This window comes from Protopterus annectens, chromosome 8.part0 (assembly GCF_019279795.1).
Source record: "Protopterus annectens isolate FY-2018-M chromosome 8.part0, PAN1.0, whole genome shotgun sequence".
Taxonomy (NCBI): domain Eukaryota; kingdom Metazoa; phylum Chordata; order Ceratodontiformes; family Protopteridae; genus Protopterus; species Protopterus annectens.
Genome location: NC_056741.1, coordinates 927,117,454 through 927,143,154, shown reverse-complemented (window position 1 = coordinate 927,143,154; position 25,701 = coordinate 927,117,454).

Below are 25,701 nucleotides of genomic sequence, written 5' to 3'. Positions count from 1 at the left end.
GCTCAGTCTGCCTTACACGCGCGCACACTGCCCTACTCGCGCCTCCTGGTGCGCACACATGCGCATGCATGCCCAGCAAGAAACTTTGGTGTTGGCAACAGTGTACGACTTCCATTTCTTGACTTTCCCATGCTTATCTTGTGGCACTCCTCTTTCCATGATATGTGTCTGACATCTGTCATGTAACACTGACCTCCAATGAACTGCATTTCTTTCTGCCATTCCTCCCTGTGATGTCACCTATCTCCTACTCTTTTTGTCCCCCTTATGTAACTCTTACACTACTCAGAATGTGCTCATTTGCTATGTGACAGTGGGATTCAGTATCCTAACACTCATTTACATAGGATTGCCTACTAATGCTTATTTACATGTCTTAAACTCAGCTTCCCCCCTTAGCAACCACTAAACGGTGGCCATGTTGTTTTTGGTCTGCTGGTCCCTGTATTGTAAATTCACGTATTGCATAAAACCCACATTTGTGGGTTTATAACCTTAATTTTTATGTTTTATATAGCGCAGCCCATTTGCGCGGGGCTGCGCTGGGTTTAAACATCGGCGATTGCCAAAAAAAAAATATTTATTTCTCATACTTGCATCAAGGTACCTTGCCAATGGCCACATATTTGGCCACTGGCATGCTGCCTGACACATATGCACCCTTTATTTGGAGCTGACATGGCTCCATTGTGTTATTTGCAGAAACTTACTCAGTTGTCAACTGAGTACATTTCTGCAGCTAACACGACTCTTACACGGGCTGGTTTGGGCTTCGTGGATCGCTAATCTACCTCATTTGCATGCCTTTCGGCTGCAAGTGAGGTGATTAGCATAACCACGCACAGTCCATGTAAGAGACGTTTTAGCTGGTCTCTTACACGGAATTTCGGGCTGTTCCTGGATCGCGAGGTCTGCATGGAGTCTTACACTACTCTTAGACTCCGTGTAAGCCTTCGTGAATCCTGCCCATCCTCTTTAAGTGGATGTGTGAGATGTTGACAGCAGATGGACACTGAAAGAGTCTGACATTGTACCTGCGATGGTGAATTTGCTGGGGTATGATACTAGGATGTAGTTTAATAAGTAAACTGATGCCTTGCAATAATGTGTGTGGCTATTAATTAGCTGTGTGAAACCACAGAAGTTCATACTAGATGAAGGGGAGTTAGAGATTATGTCCAACTGATTGGTATTGACATCACCTAGTAGCATTTTTCCTTGTGAAATTGTTATGGATATTCACTGTAGGATATCTTCCAGTGCAGTTGTATTGTCATCAGGAGAGATACAAAGGGTGATGAATCATATTTGTTTATTTTCAGGAAAGCAAGAATATGCTCTGCTGAACTGAATTTTGGTATTGGTATGCTGTAGGGGAAATATTGTACTTTTGGAAAATATTAAAGCAATGCTGCCACCACTCCTATTTATACATCACTGCTGATAATATGGTAGACAATGTCTGTAATTTTGAAATAATTTATGCTGGGTTTAAGACAAATTTCAGCTCTAGCAATGATGTCAGGCTTGTGTTGGCTAATCCAGACATGCAGTTCAGTAGTTTTATTTCTTATACTTTTTATATTTACAGTGGCAAAAGTTAAATTACCGGGGCTGGAGACTAATCATTGCAGGATTAGAGTACTGTGTGGAAGCAAATTAATCTTGATGTTTGTTGTGATAGGTGGGGCCAGGATTAGGGTAAATATCTCCTCTTAGGCAGATTTTAGTATGTTGGGGTATGTGATTCTTGTTTTTTGGAGAGTATTGTGCACTTAATTTTAATTTGATTCAAGTTGAAATGGAGATGATCAGTCTATATTTGGGGTAAAGGTGAGAGGCATCATCAAATATGTTTGGTGTGATGTGTGGAGAGTTTAGGCAGAAAGTAATGATAGGTGGTTGGGACAGAGCTGGGGAGATGTTGAGAGCTATTATTGAGTCATGGTAGGATAAGATATGGCTAACTAGGAGGTTAAATAATAGGATAAACTGACGATTAGCATTGTTAAGTAAATGGATCTGATTCAAAGATGGCCGCCGTTCTTTAAACACTGCAAAGCTACAGCTCTCCAGATATCAGAAACAAAAATCAACCCTGTGGATATATCACAAGATTTTATATGCTAATTGGCAGCAATAACTAAAGTACTAACATCTATCATTGCTTCTGAGAAGGAAAAATAGAGAAAAAATATTTTCTAACAGCAGGATTGGAATTGATGGTCAGCCTGACTCTGAACAGAGCAACAAACAAAGGAAATACATATCGCTCAACTGAAACCTTATATCTGGTATAAATACATTTACAGTGTATCAAAATGTCAAAAGAAGACAAAACTATGGAAATCACAACTTCTAAAACTAAACTATCTGCCTTGAATCTCCGGAAAAAGAAGCTTTTTTTAAAAGACAGAAAACAGTTACACAAAGGGAGACTGCAAAAACAGGAATAACAAACAAACCAGACCTACCGGTTATCATGGAGGAAATTAAATCAGCATTGCTACCTATTCAAGAAGCCTTAAAAGATTTATCAACACAAATGCTTACGTTTAGTGCCACATGTAATCAGATTTTGGAAAGGATGGATAAATCAGAAACCAGAATAGCTGAAAGTGAGGATAAAATAATTATGCTTACGAAAAAAACAGACTCACATGATGCAGACATCCAAACCATACAAAATAAAATTTTAGACCTGGAAGCAAGATCCAGACGGAATAATATAATAATCAGAGGAATTCCAGAAACAATTCAGTACAATGATCTGAATGCTACCATAATGCAAATACTCGAAACACTGTTCAAGGACTCTGATAGTGTTAAACAGATTGTTATAGAAAGAGCACATAGAGCTATCAGAGAATCATTTGCTTCAAATGCACCTAGACCAGTCTACATCAAAATTCTGAATTATCAAGATGCTAGCAAAATACTGCTAACTATTAAAAAGAATGGTGGATCTATCATCTGGCGAAATAACAAAATTTCCATGACACAGGACTTACCAATACAAATAAGACAATCCAGGCAAATGCTAGCTCCATACTGCAAGTTTTTGATTGAAAAAAAACATCAGATTTCAAATGAATTATCCAAATACTTTAATTTTCACAGTGGATGGTATTAAATATTCAAAAAAGAAGCAAAACCTACCTTTTTGAAGCTTTTCAAAGCACTGCCACCTTCAGAAGTTTGATCAAAACATCCAGGTCTTCTTTCAGCATCAGACAGACTGGGACTCCATAACTATGATGATCCGAGGCTTTATAACTCTTTGTTTGTTCTTTTTTTTCTACCAGGCCCTGGGAAACTTGTGATTACATCCTTATCTTGAAATTCCAGCATGTCCACGACGTTTTTCCGAAGATTTATGGCTCCTACGAGTGTAAACAAGCCACGAGGTAACAGGAAGTCCTTTGGAGGATGCAGGGGGACTGATTTCAATGTAGCGCATCCAAGAGGTCCGTCCGCGAAATGGTTCCCCCATCGCGAATTCGAAATAAAGAAAACAAGCTCAGCAAGCAGGAAGGACTATAGAGAAGCTCTAGAAACTGTTTGGAATTAAAAACGAAGCTTCCTGGACTTATTTGGAGGGTAAATGGCTTCTGTATGGTATAAGGAAATGTACAGCTGCACAGGTAGGAAATGCTATTGTAATGGGTTGGTTAAAATAGAAGGGTATTGCATTGTATAGTGTTAGAATCTGGTAATTATGTCTCTATTTTTTTTTTTTCCTTAGATAGGGTTTTTTTTTTCTTTTGTTCTTTCACTTCTAATTAGGATAATGTATGTGTATGCTCTGTTCAATAAAATAACAGGAGGATGTTAGTATAATAAATGTTATGAAAGACTGTGAACTTGAAATGTTTAAAATGTTACATTTAGGTTGTCCTTCTCTGTAGTATGTTTAAATATATTTTATAGGGATACAATTATTTAGTCAAATGCTTTGTGTAGTACAGTTGTTATTGTTACTTAAAGTGTGTTACAAGTTTTAGCAGACTGTCACCTTTGGAGAAGGACAACTACTTAAAACAGTTAGAACATTTAAACAAAAATAACCTTAGGACTGTATTGTTATGTTTAACAACTGTTTCCTTTCTCGGGAATTAATAATTAATAGTGTATATGACAAGAAGTTAAAATGTATTATTCTCATTGCTGATTATTAATATTGTAAGCTTTTAGTTAAACTGGATTTTCACACAACAATTAGTAAATGTGTTTGACTATATTAAGTATGTCCAGAACTGTAGTTAGGTAATTAGTAGTGTTTATTAGGGAATGTTTGGATTAAGCTTTGTAGATTTAGAGATAGTGGTTGTAGGTTTTTTGCATAAGGTTTTTGGGTTAATTTGTAGAGTTAGAAATTTAGATAAACAGAGATATTCAAAGGATGTGAAAAACCTATGTACATCCTGGTCCAGAGGAATAGTGGATAAGCACTGGGTAGGGATGGGATGTCAGATTTGCTTCCAAATAATCTATGGTATGTTAATACACTGTAATCTAAGGTTGTCTCTCAATAGTAGGAATAGGACTACATTTTTGAAGAGCTACAGATGTGGATAATAGAATCATGGAATGTTAAAGGACTCCAGAACATGAAAAAAAGGAAGCTATTTTTACATTTGTTTTTCCAATCAAAAGCAGAATTTATTTCATTGCAGGAAACTCATTTGACTAATGATCAGTGGGATATACTGAAGAATAAGAAATGGATTAGGGAGATAGTGGCGGCGGAAGGGACAACGAACAATGCAGGTGTGGCAATTATAATTAAAAACCGATACCAAGAAAAAATATTAGATGTCAAAACAGATAAAGAGGGATGGTGGTGTTTAGTGGTTCTGATATCTAAGTTCTATGATAAACCTATATTACTCATGAATATATATGCCCCCTCTACTAATCAGCACCATTTTATAACTTCACTTTACTCCATTTTACAACAATATAATAACTGTTATATATTAATGGGAGGTGACTGGAATTCCTATCAAGATCCCAAGTTGGACAAATTTGGTTCATCCAAAGCTTTTAATAAACAGGCAATGATAGCATTGAAGGAATTTAAAACTGATTTTAAACTATATGACCCATTTATACATACACACACACAAAAGAAAGCAGAGAATTTTACTTTTTACTCAAACTGCCATAAAATGTGGTCGAGAATTGATTTTTTTTTTATTTCGGAAGTATTGATATCTGTTGACCCATGTGTTTCTACTCAAGCCAGACAGTTATCGGACCACTCAAAGATCACACTAACACTCAGCAATAATAATATGAGTAATAGGAGACTTAGAGGATACAATTGGTCTTTAAATCCATATTTACTAAGGAAAGAGGACATATTGAAAGAAGTTAAAGAGACACTTGAACAGTTACTTCATAACTTTCTTAACAACAGACATCCAGTTGATATAGAATGGGCTACAACCAAAGCCCAAATAAGAGGGATTTTTCTTCATAAAGCTACTTACTATAAAAAAATGCAAAATAAGGAACTATTAGACTTGAAAACCAAAATTAAGTCACTAGACCAGGAGTTAATGAGGAACTATAATAAACAAACAGAAATAGACTTATTAAAGTGTCAAAAAGAACTGTTTTTACTACACAATAGTAAACTGTCATTTTATGAACAGAGAAATTTAGTGAAATACGCGAATCATATTCAGACTCCCTCAAAAGCATTAGCATGCATTATTAATCAAGCGAAATCAACATTATTAATATCAGAAATAAACTATAATAATAGAACATATACTAATAAGGCAGATATCATGAATACTTTTGAAAAAATATTTAATCAGGTATATGGTGATCAGCAGACAATTTTACCAGATAAAGTTAGGAAAGATTTCTTGCAGAAGATCATATTCCCGAATATTGATAATGAGTCCCATAGGGATTTAACTAAACCAATTTCAGCGGAGGAGGTAGCAGAGATAATTAAAAAGCTGAGACCACATAAAGCCCCAGGCCCGGATGGATTGACCTCTGAATTTTATAAAACTTTTAATAAGATTCTGAGTAAAATACTTTCACAGACATTTAATTATATAATTCAAAATAAAATCAATGATCCTCACTTTAATGCTTCTAAGACTATTTTGATACCGAAAGAAAAAAGTGACGCTAAAAACCCAGATAATTACAGACCCATTTCACTATTGAACATAGACATGAAAATCATGACATCCATCCTGGCAAATAGACTGAAAAAGGTCACAAATTTATTAATATCAGAGGAACAGGCGGGATTTATGGATGGGAGACAGACCACTGATAATACATTAATGCTTCACACATTAATTTCATACGCCAAGTACAAAAATCTCAATATTTATGCACTCATAATTGACGCACAGAAAGCATTTGACAGAGTTAACTTGGTATACCTATTTGATATGTTATCATACTTTAATTTACCTTCGGATTTCATTCTAACATTAAGGAAAATATATAATAACGCATATACAAATATATTTATCAACCAAGAATGCTCTAAAAGAATACAAATTAAAAATGGTACCCGACAAGGGTGCCCATTATCTCCTATTTTGTTTAATCTGTATTTGGAACCATTATTTTTACACATTAAACAAAATGTTTTTTACAATCCTCCAACGCTATATGGTATGAAAATAAATATGGCTGCTTTCGCAGACGATTTAAATATATATTGTACCACACCAGTGTCAGACACCGAGAAAATATTAAAAGCAATAGAAGACTTTGAGAAAATCTCTAATTATAAACTGAATATTAAGAAATCCAAAATATTCCCATTAAAGACTCCTACACCTTTTTCATTGCTACCATTGATAGGACAAGTAGTGATGGAAGAAAAAACAAAATATCTGGGTATTGTATTTTCAACTGATAATAAAGATTTTTTTATAAACAATGTTAAGTCAACTTGGGATCAGATAACATTGGATTTGAAAAGATGGAGTAAACTGAAACTACCAATGCTGGCAAGAACTGCAATTATCTAAATGAATGTTCTTCCCAGAATATTATATATACTTAGAGCTACACAACTTAGAATCACGAGGAAATTTTTTAAACAGCTTCACATAGGACTAGGGAGATTTCTTTGGGAACCTAGGAAAATGAGGATAACACATGAGAAACGGATGGCTCCAAAGAATAGAGGAGGTTTAGATTTACCAGATTTTGAAACTTATTACTTGATAATTAATGCCAACAGAATCTTAAGGGTGATTCACTTTGATAGAGGCAGTCTGAAATGGGTGCCAAAATGGCTGGTCTTAACCTACAGACATGTAACTAAAGTGGGAATTAACTGTAAAGCTCTACCCTTTCTGAATAGAGGAACACTCAGTAAATATGACTTAATGGAACATATTAAAAGTTATGTAACTTCAATTCAAAATCTTTTTACCTCATTAAACCTACTAAAATATATGATAGTGTTTCAACCATTTCACAAGAACCCAAATTTAGTAATTGGGAATAAGTTGATAGACTTACAAAAATTCCCCCTAATAAAGGATTTAATTGTATTGAATTTCTACCCCTTTCTTGGGGTATCAGTTCACGATATTTTAAAAGAGAAAAGTCTTCCTATTTCCTATCTAATTATCATGAGACAACTTAAAGATCTGGCTATAAATTATTTTAATAACTTTGATTTTAATGAAGAGAAATTAAATATATGTCGTAATCTGTGGGAAGCTCTGATACAAGATAAAAATATATAACTACTTCATATAAAATGATAAAAGAGATGAAATACAATAAACATATTCTCTTATCGAATTATTGGAGGGAAAAATTAATATTAGTTGACGACAGCAAGATCTTGGAAGCATTTAATCTAACATTAAAGTCTGTGTCCCTTCAGAAATTACTATTCACACAATTGATGATATTTAACAATGCCTACTATACCCATCTTATTCTTCATAAATTTGACTCAAAGAACTCACCTAAATGTCCATATTGTACAGACCAGACAGCTGACTTGTTTCACATGTTTTGGAGTTGCAAATGCATTTTTAAACTTTGGAATTCATTAAAACTTCAATTACAGAAAATGGGATACCAGCATTCAACACTCTCTTGGGAATTTATGATCCTACATATTCCTCCAGATAACTTAAATAAATCAAAAAAGATCATAATCATGAATATTTGTTTATTAATGAAACTATACATAGCTTCAAACTGGTTGAACCCGACTCAGACATCTTGGGAAAATTTTAGAATATTAGCAATCAGACACATATTAGCACATAAATTGTTAATTAATGACCATAAGAAAAATGTAAATAATATAAAAATATGGGAGCAAATCTTCAATATTGTGTTGGCCTAGGGGTTCTTATCCACTATTACTCAGGACACATATTTATAAGACTGATTCAATCTTAGATTTGACATAGATCCTAACAATAATACAGATTATTGACTTTTTCATGCTGTATTTCTTTTTTAATAATTTGTATTAATATATAATGCTTATGTAACTTTTGGAAGCAATCATGTATATATTGTATATATTTATAGTGTGTAGTTATGTAATTGAAAAATAATAAAAGACGGATTATTGAAAAAAAAAAGTAAATGGATCTGTATTTCATTGATGGTAGGTAATGCAGAAGTAGGACTCAAGAAAAAGGAAAGAAGTTGCAGGGCTAAATGATATTTAGCGATGGTGGAGTCTGAAATTTGATAGAAAGTAGGCAAGAAGGGAGTATTTCCTAGAAAGGAAAGAAATTAGGTTGTCCTGGTATTTTCTCATGTTTCTGAAATGTGAGAAATAGAGTATGATATATGACATATATTATCCATAAAAATCAAATTGCTACATAATACCCAAACATGGAAATTTATATACTGGTCTGTTGCCATATCTACTACTGGCCCTGTGCTATGATGTGTTGTGAGAACAGCAGTGAAATGAGTTGTAGCCTCCTGATATGTGCATGTGTACGACTTGCACGCATGTGTGTGTGTGTGTGTGTGTGTGTGTGTGTGTGTGTGTGTGTGTGTGTGTGTGTGTGTGAGTACATGTGTGTGCAGATGTACTGCTGTATTTGTTGACAAGAGGATTGCTGTATCTACATATATCATCGGTAATAGGATGATGTGCCATATCACTGTCATAGTATATGCACCATGAATAAGATGGTATAAACTTAGCATGTATAACAACAATAACACTAACAGGACACAAATAATTACTGATCTGCACATTTCTGTGTTACATTTTCATAATCCTAGTAATGGTCAATAACTAACATTCAAGCCTTAAGCCAAGAAATAACATCTTTACAGGGTCACACTCTAGAGCAGTTATACATGGCTTTGCCTGGAAAGCCACTCCATTTACCTCTGCTATAAAAGGCTGCACTCCATAATAGACCCCCAAGGTAGAAAAAAGGAATATAAATAAAACATTAAGTTACTTGCTTAAAATCAAGTTTATAATGCATGAACAAAATGAATGACCAGGCATTATACTTACAATACATCTTGGATACCCTTTCTCTCTCATTTTCTTTCCATCTGCTAAGAGGGTCAGGATGGTGCCTCCCCAGGACAATGTAGTGGTGCCTGTTCAGCTCAATGGCACAGGCTATATCAGTGGCATCACATGATGCTCTGGGAAGACTGTGCCAGGTATCCAGTTTATATTGGGGACCCTCATGAGTCCTCAGTCAGGCACTCACAATGTTCCCTGTGTAGAAAATGTAAAAATGTTTTGCTGTGCCTGCTGTACCACCATGGAGGCCTACCAAACACAGTGCCTTTGGAAGACATGACCATTTACCTGGACTCCTTCTAGACAACTATGTAGTCCTTGCCATCACACCTGTTGACATTTTTGAATGTGGCATGCACCAGAGGGCAGCTTCTTAGAATAACCAGTCAAGGCTCCACCATTATAGAGCACACAAATTGATAGTGTTATATGGTGCTGTTAGGATTTGAAGAGTGGCATGAATTGTGTGAAGCAGATGTGTGCTGCCTACCTATTATATTTTGTCCTGTCTCCCTGTGGTTTCTCTTCCTGCAGTGGCTTCTTTATCTCATACCCTCTGCGCTCTTTGCCCAATTACTGAGAATATACAGTTTAAGGAGGATATTATTGCAGTGCATGCTGCTGTGTCAGAAATCATGACTCCTTCCTCCCCAGCTGTCATTGGGCCATCATCGGTGAAAAGTAGTCTGATTAAATAGGCTTATATCGATTCTGCTCAACCATCACTTTTAGATCTGGGTAAAAGTATTCTGGAGGTGGAAGACATTGTTGTTATGGAAGAGGATCAGACTACAGGGGACATCATTAAACATGGCTGCAATAGATGAGATAAAGGTCATGCTTCTGCTGGTACCAGGTCTTCCTGTCTTTCTCCTAATTCAAAAAGATGCAAAAAGAGATCTGGTTCTCTTACTCCTACTCACTTGGTCAATTGCTTCATTTTATTTTGCAATGTATATGGCATGATTGAAATAGTACATCTCTTGGCTATTCTGCAATGGATCCAATACTTACCACAGCCACTTGATATTGTCTGTCTCTTGGACACTGGCAAATTAACTGTTGCCCAAAGCTTCCAATGGGATGAATTGTATTTGGGATGGGAGCTTTGGTCATTGTGTATTGCTCCCAAGTCAGAAATGTCATTTATGTGTAGGCATAATATTGATTGTTATCAAAGATGTTCTTCACATTTTCCTGGGAGTGGATTGGCTGTGGATTTAGGTATGAGAGGGGCTTTGTTTTATTTTTCTTTTATATTTATGTGCCAATCAATTATGATGAACAATATCTATTTTTTCCTCTCTTCATCCCTTTGTTACTATTGGCATTTCATCATTTTTTTTTTCTTTTTGGTGATTTTAATTGTCACTTAACTCCAGTGTTAAACTGAGCAAGGATATTAGACTTTGTAAGGATCTCTTGTCTCTGGTTGAGCACAGCATGGAGGATCCTGATTTCCCTGCATATTGCACAGATATCTTCATATCAGAACAGATTACTTTTTCTTTTCCCCACATTTATGTGTTCTGTTTTAGGAATTTGGTTGTCAGTTTTACTTATCAGAGTGCCCTTTGGGTTGAATTTGGATCTTCAGACCAAAGCCCCCTCCAGGGATGAGGCTTAATAAAACGAAATGCTCTCTAAACCCCTCTTCCCCTGTATGGCTGTTTATCTTCAAGTAGATTTGGAATAATTACCTTACTTAACAGCCTCTCTCCACCAATGTCTCTCCCTGGGGGTTAACTTTTAAGACTAAATATAAATCCTGCTGTAGATGGTTTAACACAGCCTTCTATGCTCAGCTGCACAAGATGGCTTCTTATTATTCAGATTTTTGCATGCCATAGATTCTGCTACTCAGGATTATATTATGTCAACTATTAATTTGTACAAGCAAACGGTACTAAAAATCACATAATTATTGTATAGTCAGAAATGTGTCATACTTATCAGAGTGCCCTTTGGGTTGAATTTGGATCTTCAGACCAAAGCCCCCTCCAGGGATGAGGCTTAATAAATCTAAATGCTCTCTAAACCCCTCTTCCCCTGTATGGCTGTTTATCTTCAAGTAGATTTGGAATAATTACCTTACTTAACAGCTTCTCTCCACCAATGTCTCTGCCTGGGGGTTAACTTTTAAGACTAAATATAAATCCTGCTGTAGATGGTTTAACACAGCCTTCTATGCTCAGCTGCACAAGATGGCTTCTTATTATTCGGATGTTTGCATGCCATAGATTCTGCTGCTCAGGATTATATTATGTCAACTATTAATTTGTACAAGCAAACAATACTAAAAATCACATAATTATTGTATTATCAGAAATGTGTCATACAGGGAACGTAGAAGTTTGTCCTCTTTTATTTAGGGAAAAGGTATTATGCAGTAAGAATCAAATGAAGACCTTTTCCCTCATCAGGGGAAGTGGTTTCTAACTAACTATCTATACTCAAAACAGTGCAAACTTATCTCAGATTTATATGGTGGGAACATAGTTTATGTTACTCATTGGTCCATTCCTACTTTACTATAAAACAAAACTCTGTTAATAAAACTATAACCATGTAAGTGTTAGACAGATCTCTTTCTTTAGATAATGTTTCTTCTGTACCAGGCTGTAATGGGTTGACTTACCCCTTTTTCAAAGATTTCACTATTACACACAAAAAAAAGAAACTGTTTTGTTAAAGCTTTTCAATGAATGGTTATTTTTCAGGCATTTTTTCCCTGAATACTTGCTCATAGCTAAAAAATTCCTTTACAAAAATGGGGGATAAGAGAGACATTTCAATCTGTTGTCCTATTGTTCTGTGTAATATAAATTACAACATCTTTTGTTAAGATCCTACAGCTTCACTCCAACCTCTTATGGTAAAGTTACTGGTGTCAGGCTTTTATGGAATTCCTGGTCAAGCTATTACAAGATATGCTTGTCTGCCTTAAAGAATTGACATCTGAGGTATTTTCTTCTACCTTTCTCTCGGCATCTCTCTTATCTTGTGGTATAACAAAGGCTTTTGACAACATCTGCTATGTTCAGCTTTCTGCTGTTTTATAAGCCTACAGCTTTGGTATCAACATTCTTATTAAATCCATCTACCCTAACAATATGTGTATGCCCATAATTAATGACTAGAGGGTGTTGAAGCTGCAGAGAAGCAATGGTGTCCCCCAGGGTTGCTCTCTTAGCAGCTACTCATTTGTTTTGTTTATTCATGTTGCTGTCCTTAAAGTTAGATGTGCTACATGTTTTATATCATGACCGCTGGTAGTCTGAGGTATGCAAGTACTGAAATTTTAGGTACATGTAGATGATATTACTATTTTAACAGGTGATTGGCAGCTTCTTACTTCCATTTATTCTGACTTATGAAAAGTTTTGTTGTTAGCTAGCATACATTTGAACTTGACCAAATACACTCAATTAGGCAATTTTGGTTCCTTGAGGGACATTAATTTTTCTTCCTAAGGAATTCATATTTTAGGTGCTCCATTTGGTAATACAGATTATATTGATAAGCATTGACATGATTTGTTTGTGAAAATTTCCCACAAAGTTACTTTATGGAAAGCAGGTCCTTGCTACTTGTTTTGAGTTCTATGCTCTTTTCTGATTTACAAGCCACAGCAGTACCAAAATTCATGACACAAGACAGCTCAGACATTCAATATGCACACACACACACACACACACACACACACACACACACACACACACACACACACACACTTATACACGCCATACTAAATCTTTCCATTTACCTTAACCTTAATGTATCCTCAAATCAAAGGAAACCATTCTGCTTTCTATAATATTACTGATTTGTGTGGGGACCCATTTGAATGCAGACTAGCATAGATCTAATTGTTTTCACTGTGATTGACAAGGGTGGTATGGGTCTTTTACATCTTATTTTTCTTTTCCTCTTTATTTTTATATAGACTTATGATGTTATGAGGGAGTGACATCTGTGCCAGGGAAAGAAAGGCAGTACATGTGTACATATGCCAGCATAGCTTCCTGTAGTTTTGTAAAGAATTTTATGTTATTTGACTATCACACTGGTTTGTACAGATGTTTGAGTTAAAAATATATTTATAAATATATTTATAAAGTTAAAAATGCATTAACAGTAGGTCCTGCTAGATAGAAAGAATATATGCATGCATATTAGGTTGTATTGTTGTAATTGATCAAATGTGTATGCTTATCAGAGAACCCTGAAAGGGTGGAAAGTTTGAAATTATGCTATAGCTTTCAGATGCTTTCACAGACCTTAGCAAAGCTATGTGTGTGTATTGTACCAGAGTCAGCTGACCAGAGGTGATGTCATCCTCTAACCAGCATCTGGTTTCTTTGGAACTCTCACAGCAGCACTATGGAACCTGACAGGAAAGATTTCTGACAGTATATATATCTCACACATCCACACAGACAAAGAAAGACATCATCTGGCTTTTGCTGTCGTAAGACACTCAGCACACATCAGCTTGCCTTGCTTTTGCAAGTAGTCAGGGAAAAATAATTCTTTAGTTAGTCAGGGACATTTAGTGACAATAGTTTAGCATTGTTTTCTGCATCTGTGAGAAACTATCCAACTGTATTTTTTTATATCTCTGTGGTTGAAACTCTGTTGTTTGTTGTATTCAGTATTCTCCTGTTTTCTGTATTATTATTTATCATTAAATATTTAATACCTGTCATTGTGGCTGGTCCTTTACAGAATACCATTAACATCTTGAGAGTAATTTTGCTTGTTTTGGTGACACCGTGGCCACTCCCAAAAGCTCTGTTGCTTTGGTCACACCCTACCATTTGTATTTGTATTCATTTTACACTGTATAATTGGGTACCCTTTGTAAGAACCATAGCATAGCTGACTGGCGGCAGCATGATTACCTCAGAGTCTGGGCAGAAAGGGGCACAGCTAGTAAATCTGTGCCACCCTTTCCCAGGTGTGTATGTGTGTATGTGTGTGAAACTCAAATATCCAAGTGCATGTGTGTGTGTGTGTGTGTGTGTGTGTGTGTGTGTGTGTGTGTGTGTGTCAGGTACTGGGAACAGGGATACAGAGCTCCAAAGTGGTCAGTGTGGAGTTTTATGTGGGTTTGTAGAAAGAAGGAGAGCCCAGTCCCAGGTCTGGAGTTTGCTCCTTGTGTGCTTTTAAGGGAAATTGTACTTGGTGCAGGGAGCTGCATCTGAAAATACTGTATGAATCCATCTTTGCTCTTTTTGACGGTCCCTCACTGGAGTCAGTGGTGAAGATTTAGTCTCCTTGATTGCTGGCCTGGAGTAGGGACCCATCACCAGTATACTGACTCATATTAAGTCGGGTGATGCTTCTATGTTGGCAAGTTATTACTTGCCCAGTACCCTAATTCTTGGAAAAATTGCCTTATAAACAAGACAACTGTTACACCTGCATCCATTGAACTTAACAAAATCCAGACAAGGTTGCTATACCGGGAAACCAATCTTTCCAATTTCTCAGCTGTCCACAAGATCTGGTACTCATTCATTATAGGTTTATATTTCCAAACTGAAGGTTATGATACTAAAATGCCATCACAATAATTGGGTCTGTGTTGTTAGATACAAATCTTAAGGCATGTACCTGAATGAGCTGACTTCCTCTGGAGGATTTCTTTGGCAAATCTGCTAATAGATGTAATTAAATATTAAGGTCATCTGTGCCCATGACAAGGTTGTAATGAGGAGGAATTCTTAGACAGTAATTCTTTTACTTGTCCCAGAACTGACTTGATTTGACATACAGTTACACAGTTGTATCTTACTGATGTTTTGGCCTTTATCCTTTCCGAAGTATTATTTCCTGATTAGAGTTGCTCTTTGTCAGAGGATATAAGTAAAATGGATGCTATAGTGTTTATTGTTTCTGGTTCATTTGGAAGGATAGAAGTTTCCTGTTCCTCCATCATAAGGTTAGATCCTTCACAGACATTTTAAATGAACTAAAGTATTGGTTATGGGTCAAAAGATGGAGAGGTACAGATTGCTGACGTTTTATCATTGCGTATTTTCTAGTTTGTAAGTATCCTTACTGAATCTTTCCCCTCATTGTTTACTTACATGACCATTCCCCATTCCTTATTATTAATACTTGTAAATACTATGGGCAGGATTCACGAAGGCTTGCACGGAGTGTAAGAGACGTGTAACACTCCATGCAAGCCTTGCGATCCAGGAACAGCCCTAAACTCCATGTAAGAGACCAGCTAAAACGTCTCTTACACGGACTGGGCGTGTACATGCTAAATACCTCACTTGCAGCCAAAAGGTATGTAAATGAGGTATATTAGCAATCCACGAAGCAGAAACCAGCCCGTGTAAGAGATGTTTTAGCTGCAGAATTGTACTCAGTTGACAACTGAGTACATTTCTGCAAATTTCACAATGGAGCCATGTCAGCTCTAAATAAAGGGTGCATATGTGTCAGGCAGCATGCCAATGGCCAAATATGTGGCCATTGGCAAGGTAACCCGATGCAAAAATAATAAAAATATAATTTTTTTTTTCAGCGATCAAACCCAGCGCAGCCCCGTGCAAATGGGCTGCGCTGTATAAAACATAAAAATGAAGGTTATAAACCCACAAATGTGGGTTTTATGCAATACATGGAATGACAATGCAGGGACCAGCAGCCCAAAAACAACATGGCCACCATGTAGTGGTTGCTAAGGGGGGAAGCTGAGTGAAGCATTAGTAGGCAATCTCATGTAAATGAGGGTTAGGATACTGAATCTCACAGTCACATAGCAAATGAGCACAGTCTGAGTAGTGTAAGAGATACATAAGGGGGGAATAGAGTAGGAGATAGGTGACATCACAGGGGGGAATGGTAGAAAGAAAGGAAGTTCAATGGCGGTCAGTGTAACATGACAGATGACAGACACAGATCAAGGAAAGAGGAGTGCCACAAGATAAGTCTGGGAAAGTCAAGAAATGGAAGGTGTACACTGTTACTTACACTAAAGTTTCCTGCTGGGCGTGCATGCGCACGTGTGCGCACCATGAAGCGCGAGTAGGGCAGTGTGCACATGTGTAAGGCAGACTGAGCATGTGGGAGCGTGTTGGTAGATGTTTAACACTGTTTGCGCTGGTGTGCACGTGTGTAGGGCAGGCTGAGCATGTAGGAGGCTGTTGGCAGACTTGTAACACTGTTTGCGTGGGTGTGCGCGCGTTTTAACCCGAATAAGTAGATTCTGAACCGTGTAAGCATGTGAGCGCGTATAAGCCACTGTGAGCGTGTTTCTGCTGGTATGCACATTGCTCCCCCCTGAGGAAACAGAAAGGAAAAAGGAAGCAACAGAATTAGTAGGAAGCTATCAGGGAATACTGCTGAAGCTAGCAGGTGAAAACAATTAGAGGCAGGCAATTACACAGGCAGAATAGTAGCCCAGCCCAGCACTTAAAACTTTGCAAACAGCAGTGTAGGATGTTTCTCTCAAGAGACATTGCAAGACAGGAGTAGGCTAATAGAAGTGAAAACTGAAAAAGCTTCACTCAGAGCAGAAATGTTAGGGGCTGCCATTGCTGTCGTAATGAGACATAGGTGACTTGCTGAGGGTGGTGACAATGCAGATGGTGCCAGACAACCCACAGTGAGGAGACGGAGAAGAGTGTACAGGCCCAGGGTCACCTACCACGGGTTACATGAGCTGGAGATAGTAGAGTGCTATAGAGTGGACAGAGAGCTCCTGCAGCAAATAGTTGAGCTGTGCAGGCCATGCCTCACACACAGAACCAACAGAGGGGAACCCATCCCAGTGGAAACCAAGGTATGTGTTGGCCTAAGAATACTAGCAACAGATACCTTCCAGATACCAACTGGTGATATGATGGGGATATCACAGGCATCAGCCTCCAGGGTACTGCACCAGTTCCTGGATGCCATGTCAGCACATGTCAGTGATCATGTATATTTCTCCAATGCCCGTGAGGTATTGGCCAGCAATATGCATCTCTTCCAGCAAATAGCGGAATACCCTGAGGTAGTGGGTGCAATAGACTGCACGCACATACGCATCAAAGCACCAGCTGGTGAGCGGGGTAGGGCCTACATTAACCACAAGGGCTTCCCCTCCATCGACTGCCAGGACGTGTGTGATGCCCAGGGCATAATAATGAATGTGTGTGCTGGCTGCCCTGGGAGTTACCATGATTCCCACATCTGGCATTTGACGCAGCTGTACCAGACATTTGCCAATGGGGACATCCCACACGGACACCTAGTGGGGGATGCAGGTTATGCACTGGAGCCGTGGCTGATGACAACCATCAGAAACGCACACACACCTGAACAGGAATGTCATAATGAGGCACATGCACAAACACGTAATGTAATAGAGCGTGTGTTTGGGCTGCTGAAGTCACGGTTCTGGTGTCTGGACACATCTGGTGGAGCCTTGCAGTACACACCAACTACATGTACCCAAATTGTCATGGTATGTGCTATGCTACATAATATGATCTTGCGAAAACAGCTGCAGCAGGACCAACATAGGGCTGGGCCAAACAGCCCCCAACCATTGCCAAGGCCATCACAGGCAGAGCGTGACTCGGAGGAGGAACAACCTGAGCCTGCCCCAGTAGGCAGAAGGAGGCGTGCCCAGTATGCCCTGGCCTTGGCAAAGAGGCAACGCATAGCACATATACTAGCTCAGTAGGAACCCTGAGAATGATACCCCTCTGACTCACTCAAATAATAACATGGATGCCTAAAATGACATGACCTGCTCACAAACATGTACAGGGAGTGTAATATGCACATCCGACAGAGGCAGCCCTGCAGCACCACCTGAGGCATGAATGCCATGTGTTAAGTAATGTAACACCATGTACTTTATGCACACCTGAGCACCCTGACTAACATCCACCCTCACCAAGCATGAAGCCACAAAATGACGATGGGATGATCAAGTGCAATAACTGGCTGAAGTAATGCAGTTAGTCAAAAGGGAGCCAATGTGTTTCAGGCTGGGAAGACATGCGGAGCATGACATGATGCACAACCTGCTAGGGGTGGCGTGTACCTATCAGTCCATGCCCCATGGGTACTGGCAAAGGCTGTCAGTACCCACAGCATGCCCTGAATAGGTAAGTCTCAAAACACAAACCCATTTTCATAGGTACCACAAGGGATAGGAACCTAGATGTAATGCTACCCAATGCCAGAAGTCTAAACAGCAAGATGTGTGCAGTGTAAATGCACACAGTATGGAGAATTTAGATATCAGTCCTGTAATAGAGAACTGTGTCAAGGCTCACATCAGCACCCTAACACTACCAGGTCACACCTCATACTGTGCTGTACAGCCGTAAAACATGGAACAAGCTACAAAAGGAGGGTGACTAGCAATAAATGTCAAGGATAACCACATCCCCATGTTGGTACCACAACAAGAAGCAGCATGGATTAGCCATGGTCAAATACCAATGGCTAAAACCGCCTCCCAGTATATAGCCTGCTGCAGACTACTGTTCTAACACCAGGCACTGCACCTGGCCTATGTTGGAATACATGAATATATCAAGCCCCCCAAACCACATTATATTGCTTGACTGAAAATACCCAGACATACACCGGGAGCATTATATTAGCACCAACACAGTCGGAGAAAAGTTCCCAGAATCCATAAACCAAAATGCCCAGGAACAACGTACCACTCCCACAAGAGGGGTAAGCATACTGGATGTGATAATCAGCAACATGTGTACTGGATGGCAAGATGAGAAGTGTATCCTATACTGGTAAGACCAGACCATAGAGTAATCACACTGGATATACACATCCCGACCACAGTCCCTGGCCAGAATACCACAGTGAAAAACATGTGTAAAGCATAGGTTGCACCCCTCCAAACTGATGTGGAATCCACAAAAGGCCCTATGCAAGTGCAGAATATGGGACACACCGCAGAACATGTTATACAGGCATTCCATGAACACAGCCAGGAATGCTTGGAGTATGCAATCACAAATAACAACAAGACACAATGCCATACACGCAGGCATCTGGCATGCTGAACTCCAGCCATTACTAAACCATGCAAGAGAATGAGGAAGCTACCACATGATAGAGCAAACATAAAAAGGGAAGTAATCACTGATCAGTAGTATGGCAATAACATATGCCCACACATACAATCCAATAAGGCCAGCCACAACAAGTAGAATATGTGAATCCAGAGGCAATGTGACACCTGTCCCAAGTACACAGACAACCACAACTCCCCCCAATAAATACAAATATATGTGATAGATGCAACCATGTATCCAAACCGGAGGCTGAGCTCCCCCAACTCAGTACTGTCAAAACTAGTCAGGAGGAGAAGGTAACCACATACACCACAAACCCAGTCCCACATAGACCTACCACAACTGCAAACCAAACACATAAACACAGAAAAACATTCCCGGAGGCCCTAATTACAAACACACCACACCAACAGAAGCCTCCAAAGCAGATCACAAGCAACCACAACCTCCAAAGATAGCACATGCAACACATAGTACACAAAGCTGGTGTGCCAAACAGTCACAGGCCAGAAGGAGAAACAACATGCCTGATACAGTTGTAATAGGTGTCTGTATAGGCAGATACACTGCTGTCCCACTCACCAGACTGAACAAGGGAAAGGGTACAGTAAGCTGCCTGTAGGCTGCCACAATATGCCACATAACACAAGTACGCAGGTCACCCCAAAGCAAGCAGAAATATGATGCACTCAATGTCCATGCTGGTGTGAATGACCTGAGATGTACCTCCCTGGTCTACATGAAAAGAGACATGGATGAGCTCTCTGAGTATGTACCCCAGGCCGATATTACATTGGCCATGTGCAGCATCCAACCCTCACCAAGAATGATGCCACAGTACAAACACAGAATGATCATGTTTAACAGGTGGCACAGTTACAGCTGTCAGTCCAAGAGGGTCTAATGTCTGTCTGCTTGAGATGTCAAGCATGACAAGACATGCTGCTGTTCCAGGGATGGCTTGCACCTGTTACCCCTGTGCGTCTGGATACTGGATAAGGCCTTTGCCACCTCCACAGAGCCATATGTAGGCAAGGCCAAAAAGACTACCCACCACCCTAGAAAACATAAGTGGTAAGAAACATAAGGGTAAGGCTGACTAATGCCAGATGTGTAAACTGCAATATGCATGCCCCTGAGGCACTTCCCAGTATGGAGAACATTGATGTCTGTGCAGTGACAGAAGCCTGCTGCAAGCCTAGTGATAGCACACCAGCACTACCAGGTTATACCACATATCATGCGTTATGGCCCCAACACCTGGACCAAAACATCAAAGGAGGGGGAGTATCCATATGCAGCACAGACACCCATATGGCCAGGTAACTGACAATGCACAAAGCAGCGGAGACCACCCATGTGCACCTAAGTGTAGTCAAAACTGCTGTACAGTCTGTAGCATGCGACAGACCACACTCTCACACACAAGAACTCCACCCAGACATCCTGAAGACACTGGAAAGTATGAATGTCCCACCAAATACCAGACAAGGTACACACAAATTACCACATAGGTGGCAAACCATTATGTATACAAGGAGTAATCAGGGACCTAGGGACACAAGTTGACAGTAATCTGTCATGTGACACTCACAATGCCAATGTGGCTAGGAAGATTGTCGATATTGGACACCATATCATGAAAGGATTCACATCTACATCAACAGAGGTCACTGTTCCACTGTACTGTTCCCTTATCAGACCCATAATCTAGTACAATGACTCATATGGGATGTACTGTACGTGACACCTGCAGCGGTTCGGAAGACCTCATAGTTACCCCACCAAGAGGATAAAGGGTGTGAAATATATGTCATATGCTACCTGGCTGTAGACACCCCAGCTGAATGCAGTCACAGACTGCCTACACAGAAGCATTGTATGTCTGTTGTACAAGGCCATGTCCAACACAGGAGTAATGGACATGCTCCACCACAGGAAATCAAAGCCATTGGAGCTGCGAGAGTGACAGATGTCAGCCTCAACACATAATGAAATAGGATGTGCTGGAGGGACAGATACATAACCTAGAGGCTCCCCACACCCAGAAACAGGATCCCAATCCATGTTAGGCAGAGCCCTTCACTGACACCCCTCAACAGGAATATTGCCAAGTGGATGTATGATCGTACATGTATACTGGGGGTCTTCACTGTGTCACGACCAGACAGAGGCACAGTAAAGAAATTCATAAATGGCCATAATAGTCACATAGCAAGGGGCAGCGAAAAACACACACACTCTGGCTAGGCTTACTAATGCCCTAGGGTGGATAGCCTAGTATGAACCCATGAACCTATGAAGATACAAATTGTACAGGACACTAAGGATAATCACAAGGCTTACTTAACTGATGGTAGGAACCATGTTGGGCATCCACAGATATGCTCCAAATCACAAAGATATTACAAACAACATACCAAACACACACACATATTGCTAACATACAACCTGACAGGTGCAGTGCAACCCACAGAATGCAAAATATCTATCGCAGCAGACTGCTGGTCCCCTGACATTGCAGATGCTGAGGTAACAGCCATCATCTGCAAAGCAAAACACACAGCAGCAAAGGTATGTGATGGTGTCCTGGGCTGAGGCCAACATGGACTCCAAGAATAATGGCATGCCAAATCACACTACTGCCCGATGTCAGCCTTACCACAGGATATGTACCCAAAGACCAGTGTACAACAACAGTGGTCCTTCACAACAAAGGTGTTGCCTGAATGGATACTGCAAACTACCACCCCAGGATCCTGACAAGCTTGGTCTGCACAGCTATGGAAAGGATCAGTATGTACCGCAGACATAAAGCTATTGTGGACCTACTGATAGTGGACCCTACACAGTGTGTCTGTCGTAACTGCAGATCCTGCCCCTAAACATGTTTGATCCATTTGAAGCAGTCATTAAGGTCATTGATGAGGGCAATGTGGTCTGCACAGCGTAGCTGGACCGTGCATATGCTTCTAGACAATACCCTACGAGTTCAGTATGGATATGTTCACCAGCTTAAATATATACCCCTATGTCAGTATAGGGGTTGCAAACTAGACCAAGGACAGAATTGACATGGTCAGACATGCTGCATCCATGTCAGACTACAAAGCAGATATGAGTGGCATCCCACAAGGCCTGGTCCTGGCCACCCCCCGTTCTGTATATATGTCCCATATGTATAGGCCAACATGGAAGGACTGTGACTGAACATGTATGCAGAGGAGTACAAACAGCCCACCATATCCGACCCCCAGCTGACACAAGCAACCCACAAAAGGGCCACCTACAAACAGACAACTGGAGCCATAGCCATGTCAACAAGCTAATTGCAGAACTGTGTATAGACAACCACCGTGGATATACAGTAAGTGCCCACAAATTACCACACAGGTGTTAACCCATTACGTACCTAACATGTAATGAGAGACCTGGGGAAAAAAGGTGATAGATATCCTGCACTGGACAAACATGCGGCTGTAGTGTTCACAGAAACATACTATATACCCACCCAATCATGAAGGTTGTCAGATGTAGATAAGGGAAGGCCACTGTGGCTCTGCAGTCATCCTTCATCAGCATCACAATTGACTACAATAGCCCCTGTGGGATATACCTCAGCAGACACCTCCATCAACTGTAAAGTCCACAACAGTACCCCACCAGGAGTAGCAAAGAGCATGAACAGATGCCATGTGTTGCCTGAGTAAACAAACTGCAGCCCCACACACTGTCATACTGCCCAACTACAGGCAAGCTGTACCTGATGTATGAAGCCATGTCCAACCTGGAATCAATGAACATGCTGCACCTTGTACAATCTGAATGGCAGTGAGCTATGCACATAAGAGACCTGAACCCCAGCACTGACATACATAGGACAAGCTGTACAGAATAATCCATAACACAGAAGGCACACCCACTCTTCAGTAAACTCCCGGTACAGGTCAACAAGAGAGTCACCTATCGACACCCCTCAAAAGGAATCCTGATGAGTGGATGGGAGATGGTAGGCTAACCCTGGGTATCACTGTTATGTCAGAGGTAGATGGAGGCACAGTATACTAACCATGACATATGTCATGGCAAACTCCAGTTACAATGTCTGTCGAAGGACAAACACACCCTGTGACTAGCATCAGAAATGGCCTAGGGAACATCACTAGTGTTTGCCAATGTCCACCCATGTTGTGGAATACACTACCAGTGTTGGACGAGCCTGGTGTAGGTAGTCCATATCTGAACATAATGCAACATGGTCATATGTGCTCACTATGAAGATGTCAAGCAGTGATAGGACTAAAGCCCAGGATACTGTCCACCACAGTGAAAGTACTGAACCAGTACACTATACGGTACTACAGTGTTAGGTCATTATGAAAGTATGTTGACAACTATCTGCAAAGTATCCCATGCAATCCCTGCAGGAACAGTATAATCTCTGTTGTGGCAGACATGAAGCAGTTGGCCAGTTAGTGCACAACATGACACCCAACACACAACCATAAATGTGAGATATTGTTGAAGTTCACACACACCCAAATATGTGGTGGACTTCAGAGTGCAACATATGGAAAGCTCACACTGGGCATGCTTGCACACTTTGATAAATGAGGCATATGTCAGACAACATGCCATGGAAAGGCTGAACTGGGCATGCTCACACACTTAGGCCATATCTCCATTTAGCAGTTGGCCACACATATCTGGTATTTGTACGTGTCATTCCAGGAACCAACCACAACACAGCAATCTGCCCAATGCACACAGTAAATGACTACAGAGACATAAGTGATATAGTGTATCGCCATCATATGCAAGCATCTTCCACAGATACACAAGTTGGTCATAGGAACAGGGAATGCTATGGCAATAAAGACCTGCAAACAGTAGAACAGCACAACAAATATTGTGCATCTGACAATTGAACATATGGGTGTAGAGGTCAATACTAGGCTTGTTGCCCTAGGGAATGACAGCTCAGCCAGAGTGTGCTTGGCATCTGCATCCCCAGTACAGTAGGCTACTGAGCCACTGTAAGGTAGGTCACATAAGGCAATGTGTGAGGCTAGTGAGCTGTGCCTCTGTCAAGCAGGGGCACAGTGGAGATCCCAGGGTTTGAATGTGCTAAGCCACAGCCATGTTGTTGGTGTGTGCTGGAAGAGGGTTGCTGAGGATCTCTAACAGTAAGTGGCCATCAATAACAGACTGAGGGGAGCCCTATCTGCATTCTCTGGACAATTCCACTGTCAACACTGTGTTGTGATGATTATGTGTGAATGAAGTGCCATGCCGGAACTGTTCACAGCTATCCTCCCTCTGTGGGCTACAGCTCTGCAATGTATTAGCTCACTCTGTCTGCTGTACAGCTCATATATGGCTGGTGTACACCTGACAGGTGTCTTGTTGTGGAGCAGTCATGGGTATATGTGGGATAGCATGATGAATGCAAACCGTACACATGCTCATAGAATGCAATTGTCAAGGATTATGCTGAGTGGCCAGTATAGTCCCCCAGCATGGGTCCTTTGAAGTCGTCCACCCCAGTCTTCACAAGTATAGAGTCTGCTTGTGCTAAATACAGTTTGTGTGCAGTGACAACCTTGCCTGGGGGTGGAGATGGGAAATGGATGTCCAGGGAAAGGTGGGTATGGTCAGATATCAACAATGGTGGTCTACCTCTGGTGTGGAACAGTGAGTACCCATGTTGCAGATGGACAGGTGCAATATGTATTCCCCCATGGGGCTGTGGTGTGTGGTTCTGCCATAGCACCTGGACCCACAAATTGTAGTGGCTGTAGGGTAAAGTGGTAGAGGCCTGAGTAGTTCTCACACACAATATGCCTGTATCTGATGTTAACAACTGGAATGGTGTATGTGAACACATGCATATCCCAGCACTGTTCCCAGGGAAGCTAAGTGTGTGTCCTGGATGTGGGTGTGGTGTTCTGGACTGGTTGTGTTATGTGTTACAGGTCCTGTGGTCATGAAGCATGGTATAGAACATAACCTGCCAGTGCGATGTGCATATCTGACCCTGACGTAGGTGGCTGCAAATGCATATATATGCTATCGCCCACCTGACAGGTAGTACTAGATGTACAT